The sequence below is a fragment of the Chrysochloris asiatica genome, unplaced genomic scaffold (assembly GCF_000296735.1).
Source record: "Chrysochloris asiatica unplaced genomic scaffold, ChrAsi1.0 scaffold00365, whole genome shotgun sequence".
NCBI lineage: Eukaryota > Metazoa > Chordata > Mammalia > Afrosoricida > Chrysochloridae > Chrysochloris > Chrysochloris asiatica.
In genome coordinates, this window is record NW_006408883.1 from 564,829 (window position 1) to 572,079 (window position 7,251).

Sequence of the window (7,251 nt, forward strand, 5' to 3'; positions counted from 1 at the left end):
GAATAGTACAACCAGAAAGAAACTTGACAAAGACATAGAGGAACTAAACAGCACAATCAAACAACTTGATCTCATAGATGTGTACAGAGCATTCAACCTAACAACAGCACAATATACATTATTTTGCAGTGCACATGGAACATTCTCCAGAATTGACCATGTGTTAGGTCACAAAACAAGCCTCCATAAACTTAGAAACATCAAAAGACTACAAAGCAAAATGCTACAAAATTAGCATTTCTAATTCAATCAAAATACTACAAACCATAATGCTACAGAATTAGAAATCAACACTAGAAAGACCAAGGAAAAATATTCAGATACATGGAAACTGAATAACACCCTGCTGAAAAGGTACTAGGTAGTAGAACAAACAAAAGATGAATTCACAAATTTCCTAAAAACAAATGAGAATGAAAACACAACATACCAAAATCTTTGGTACATGGCAAAAGCAGTACTGAGAGGATATTTTATTGCAAGAAATCCACAAATCCAAAATAAGAATGAATCAAAATCAACACATTAGCACAACATCTTCAGCTATTTGAAACAGGTCAGCAAAGTGAGCCTACAATCACCACAAGGAAAAAAACAAAAAACAACATAAAGATTAGAGCAGAAATAAACGTGATAGAAAGCAGAAAAACTGTAGAAAGAATGAATAGTACATGAAGCTGGTTCTTTGAAAGGATTAATAAAATTGACAAACATTTGGCAAACTTAACGAAAATAATGAGAGAAAAGACACAAATAACACTCATAAGAAAACACATGGGTGATGTCACAACAGAGCCAATAAAAATAAAAAAGATAATGGTAGAATACTATTAAAAGTTGTACTCCAACAAATCTGGAAGTGAGGAGATGAATATATTTTTAGGAAACCATGAAGTATCTAAACATACATAGAGTGAAGTAGGAAACTTGAATAGACCTATAACAAAAGAAGAAATTGATTAGGTCATCAAAAATCTGCCAACCAAAAAACGTCCAGGTCCAAATGGCTTCACTGGTAACTTTTACCAAACATTCATGGAAGAGCTGTCACCAATTCTACTCAAATTATTCCAGGATATAAAAAATAATGTAAACCATCCTAATAAATTTATGAAGTAAGCATAGCCTTCATACCAAAACCAATGAAAGACATTATTAAGAAAAAATTATAGACCAATTTCCCTCAAGAACATAGATGCAAAAATTCTCAACAAAATCCTAGCCAAAAGAATTCAACAACACATCAAAAAATAACACATCATGACCAAGTGGGATTCATATCAGGGATGCAAGGATGGTTCAATATTAGAAAAACAATCAATGTGATCCACCATATATTTTTTTAAAAAGGAAAAGAAATACATGATTATATCAATTGATGCAGAAAAGACATTTGACAAAATCCAAAATCCATTCCTGAAAAATAAAAAACACCCACTTAATAAAGTAGGAATTGAAGGGAAATTCCTTAACATAATTAAGAGCATATATACAAAACCATCAGCCAACATCACTCTCAATGGAGAGATACTGAAAGCCTTCCCTTTTCAAACAGGAACCAGACAAGGATGCCATTTATCACTATTCCTATTCAATACTGTGTTGGAAGTCTTAGCCAGAGTTGTAAGGCTAGATAGGGATATTAAAGACATCCAAATTGGCAAAGAGAAAGTAAAACTCTATTTGCAGATGATATGATCTTATACATATAAAACCCCAAAGGCTCTTCAAAGCAACTACTAAAACTCACAGGCAGATTCAGCAAATTGGCAGAATACAAGATCAACATACAAAAATCAGTTGGATTTCTCTATATTAAAAATGACTGTACTGAAAATGAAATTAGGAAAGTAATACCATTTACAATGCCCACCCAAAGGATGAACTATGTAGGAATAAATGTAACCAGGGATGGGAGGGAGGGGATGGTAGAACACAGGGTAGGAGATACACACATCACAGTTCCAGTGTTTGAGAGGGCAATACACAAGAAGAGGGAGGGGGACGGAAGAACAACGTACAGAGGGGAACACTGAGGCAGGTTTGCATGGGCTAAATAAGACAGGTGTAAATAATGATGTATGCTCAAACTTGGAACAATAGGGCTCTGTGAGACAAGGATTGGCGTATTATCTGAAGCGGGGAAATAATGTTAAGATGTTTGACTGTCTTATGAATCTTGGTTTCCCTTGCCCACTATTATAAAATAGACACTTGAGTGGGATAGAAAGAAATATTAGAAAACATGACTATATAAAATGTGTAAGCCCATTTTCAGACTATTATTGATTAGAATACCTAAAAGGGGTTCTAGAATTTGCCCAGTGAAGTAGACTTATTCCAGAGCCTTTATAGTGTACAGAAACTTAGGTGGAATCCTAAGTCCCATCCAGAACCTTCTGAGGTAGGACATTCCCACCGGAAAGGACAAGCAGACCAGCCTGGAGCAACTAAAGGAATAGAAGATACTTCTTTAAAGAAAGATCAGCAGGAAAATGAAAAAGCAAAAATGGCAGTCTGATTTGCTACTATAAGAACAAGCAAGTTGTTTGCCAGGTAGCCATCAAGGTAAGCAACCAAGCCCCTTCAGGACAAGCCCCACTCCAAGACGGGAACTCAAAGGGAGCACACAAGGAGGCATGTAAGCTTATTGTTGACCACATTGGTCTACTGGTGAGTGGAAGTAGGGGAAAGGCAACAAAGAAGATATGGACTGAGTTTAACCATGTTCCATAGACTCCTGTCGACCTGGAAATGAGAGAAGAGGAAGGGCTGGTTGTTACAAAGTATGGTGAGACCTGGGACAAGGACATAGCTACAGAGGGCTAGAACTGAGAGTGAAGCGTCCAGCTGATATGAAGTAGGGGAGATGTACAACAATGCCCAAACTTACAGATAATATCAGTTGACTTAGTTTCCATAGCTTGATGATCAGAACTCGAACAGAGGAAGATAAAAAAAAAAAAAAAACAAAAACCTTTTGACAAAGGAAACAACTGCAAATTGCACAATTTGATGAACTTGACCTACACTTACGGATGGTATTACAAAATACCAACTGAGAAGGAAGGAGTCTTCACATCAAGGATTAATCCTATCTCCTCAGTACACAGGGTTAACAGTGATGGGCAATTTAAAAATTGGCTACCTAAAATAGAGTGGCTATAAAGGCACAAAGTGGCTGGCTTACAAGTTTTCAAGAAGGAGTTTAGTTTCAGAGTGTGTGGGGGAATGGAGAATCCCCACTGAATAGTTTTCATCTTATCTAGACGGGTATGATGAATGGAGATGGGGATAAGATTCTTATGATTCAATATTGAGTACTTGTTATCATGATGAATTGCGATTGTCACAGCTGTAAGGTAGAAGTTTTGTAACAAAAAGAGGAGAGTAGTTATTCTTAACACACCAGGAACAGAGGACCCTGTGACCTTCAAGGGAGAAGAGCACAAGCAGAATGTGGGACCCTGTCCAGAGAAGCAGCAACACCAGAGATGGAGGCAGAGATGATGACATGGAGAGATAAACAGCTGAGGACTCTAGACTCATGGAAAGAGAAAGGCTATGTACTGGCAGCCAGAAGGCAGGCTTGTAGAATGTGTCCTTGGGTTGTTTAAATGATTGTATGTTCCTGAGTGATTTTGTGTACACCCCCCACCCCAAAAAATAATAATTCAGAGGAATGGAAACAAATACTGTTGAATTATGATACACGGAGGGGATTGTAATCATTGGAGTGAAATGAAATACTATAGGATGAGTGTAAAATTGATGTTCTCCCATGTAAACTATCATTCAAGTCAGAATAAAAAAATTTTAAAAAACAGCTATCTGCCATGAAGAAGTCTGTGGTCTTGCAAAATTCTACCATGCCATCTCCAGCATTGTTTCTGTCACCAAGGCCATATTTTCCAATTACTAATCCTTCCTCTTTGTTTCCAACCTTTACATTCCAATTTGCAGTAATTATCAATACATCTTGATTTCATATTTGATCCATTTCAGAATGAAGAAGTTGGTAGAATTCTTTAACTTCATTATCACTGGGTTTAGTGTTTGGTGGGTAAATTGGAATCATAATGGTATTAACTGGTCTTTCTTATAGGCACATGGATATTATCATATCACAGTGTTATACTTCATGACAGATCTTGATATGCTCCTTTTGATGATAAATGTGTTGCCATTCTTGTTCAATTTGTCATTCATTTCTGGCATAGTAAACCATGTTATTGTTAGATTCAAAGTGGCTGCCACCAGTCCATTTCAACTCATTAATGTTTATGCAATCCATTTCATTCCCTTCCCCTCATTCCCTCCCCCTCCCCTCCCCACAACCCCACGGGAAACCGACATTTGGTTTCATTGTGCCAAGGAGTTGCAGATGGCAGATCTTGTCAACATCTGCAGGGCACAGGAGCCCCATCTGTCGAGGCTGCTCCCTCTCCCCACACTCATGATCCCCAAAGATGTGCCCCTCCACTCTGGGATTCCAGAGACAGGTGGCAGTGAGTGGTGGAAGCAAAAGGAATGCAGCTTGTCCAAAGACAGTCTGACACCTGCTCACCCCAGCTCACACCTACCCCCACAAAGCTGGAGGCCAGATGACAGCAACCACATCTCTGTGGCCTCTCCATATACCATAGGCCTGTCCCCAAACCAGATGCCACCTTCACAGATCCAATGCTGTTGTCTAGGTAATTTTTGATTTGTAAATTTGTAACATAAAAGTACATTTTAATAAAGAAATATTCAACATTGAAGGCTCAGACATTCTTGGGGGATTAGGAAGGGGATTTCTCACTGCTCTCCCCTACCTCCCTGGTATCATCTGGGGAGGAGGGACAAGTTTTTCTGATCTTGGGAGGAATGAGGAGCAGGGAGACTTTCCTCTGTCTGAATGTCTTTCCTCTGGGGCTGCCTGGCTGCCAGGTGGTTGGTTGGTCTGTGTGCCTCTCGCCTACCTTCAGCACCCTGGCCTGAGTCCTGTGGAATGCAGGGATGATGCTGTGCAGGGCACATCAGCTGGTGGAGCCAGGTGGTGGTGGCAGCGATAAGAGGGGGCATGGGTGGGCCAACCAGAGGGAAGTGGGGGAAGGGAAAGGAGAGCTACGAGGGAGAAGAGAAGAAGGCAAGAAGGAAGAAAGTCAAAGAAGGTGCGGAGGCACCAGAGAGCAGAAGTGGTGGGGTTGGGGATGGTCTCCAGAACCTGGGTTTCCATCAACTCTTGTCTGGGGATGGGTCTCTGTGCACTTTGTTTTTCTTCATACTGTCTAGGTATTCCTGTTGGGACACTGCCAGCACCGACGCTAGGATCTTATCATCCCAGGCATTCAGATCTGCTGGTACACAGGGCGAAGGAGGTCTGGCAAGAGCTAAGACAGTGCTTGGAGAAGGGGGCTTGATGCCCAGCTCGGTATGCAGCTCAAGGTGCTCAGGAGACGAGGCTGAACTCCGCTGCCGTGGGGACTGGCTGGTCCACTCCTCCAGGTCACTGGAGGTTGCTGCTGTGGCCGAACTACAGGTGGTGCTGGCTTTCCGTGGCTGGGTGGGCCCTCGAACCTGGCAGGCCTGTTTCTCCTGATCCCGAAGCCACTGCAGGTAGGATTCCCGAGCAACCTGCTCCTCAATGGCCTCATTGGTGGCCTCCCAGTCTGTGGCCCGCTTTTTGTCTTCCAGCATCTGTTGTTCAATCCATGACTCTTCTGATGTTTTTATGGCATTCTTCATCAAGGACTGCTCTGCAAACCCCGGTTTGAATGACGGCAAGCCCAGCCCTACGCCAATGGTGGCTTTATTGGGATTCACCACTGAATTGTAGTGGATGTTTAGATGGTAGCTGACACGGATGGGTTCATCCTCATTTTGATGGATCCCATGGAATGTGTTGATGGGTTCTGTACTGTATTGGTACACCTCCACAGGGCGGTTGTACATCTCCGCCATGGCCTGCATCTCAATGTGGTTGCCATGGCAGTTGTTTTTCCGCTTCCGGTTGATGTAGGTGGTGAAGTCCTCTGTGACATAGTTGGAGAAGTAGTCTGCATTCTTCAACAGATAATCCATGCAGTGCTTTCGTACAACCTCATGCATGTCCTGGTCTCCATACACCTGGTCAGCTACAGCCCGGAAGAGACAGGCGCCATCCTCCTTCATTTGCTTGATGATGAAACCCTTCTTGTCTAGCAGGGCCTTCTCAAACCAGTGCTCCTGCTGTTCAACGGTGGCAGGGTCCATGGCCTCGATCCGTGCTGCAGCTGTTTCATATTCATCCTCACTGTTGTAGCCCGTGCTGACTTCCTCACGTTCAGGGCCACCTCTGCCAACTGAGCCAACCCCAGGGGCTCGACGCTTCCGCTTGCTGTGTCCCAGCCCAGAGCAGCAGCTGCCCACGCCCACCACCATGCCCTCCACTGCTGCTCCCAGCACATCGCCAGGAGCACCGCTGGGACCTCCCTGGCCTCCACACTGAGGAGGAGAGGCCTGTTGCGGCCGGGCATCCGCCACAGCACCGGGTGGCACTGCCAGTGCCCTGCGGTGAAGCGCACTTGGTGGACCCGGTAGCTGACCCTGAGGCGGTGGCGAGGCCTGGGGACGGGCCCCCACGACTCCTGAGTCACGATCATGGTCACCGCCACCCACACCCAGACCGCCGCCACCCACGCCCACACTCCCGCCGCGGCGTAGAGCCGGGGGCAGCGGCGGCTCATTGGCAGGGTCAATAGTCATGGCGGCAACGCTTAGTACCCCCCAGCAAACCCAGGGCAGGGCATGCTGGGAGAGAACCAGGATGAAATGGAGAGGGTAGCTACTGTGGTGCGCAAAGCATGTTGGGAACAGCAGAACCCGGATAAAGATATGACGGCACTGGTTCGAGAACCCTCGGCGGCAGGCGGGCCACCCCGAGAAGGAAGAACCCGGATGTGAAGGTACATTTGTGAGTTACTCGCAGCCTTCTCCAAGTCCAGCAGGATTTTGATGTGCTCTTCGCCCCGCCTCCTCACAGGTTCTTGAACTACCGGGAGGGGCCCAAGCAGCACTGCACAGGTACACCAGGTTAAAACCCCGCCCCGCTTTCGGAAGTACATGGGCAAAATTGCTGCCACAGCCACAAGAATTGAAAGCACCAACCAATAAAAGCAGCTGTGTGAGGCCTCGCATATGCCCACAGACCAATCAGGGGCGAACGCTTGCTATCCAGAGCACTCAGCTTTAAATTTCAATTAAAGTGTATACCTTTGTTTCTGTCTT

General features: G+C 44.4%; 1 pseudogene; it reads right to left on the reverse strand.

The window, feature by feature from the left end:
- Positions 1 to 5,220: 5,220 nt before the first annotated feature.
- LOC102830327 lies at positions 5,221 to 6,729 on the reverse strand (annotated as a pseudogene).
- Positions 6,730 to 7,251: the final 522 nt, after the last annotated feature.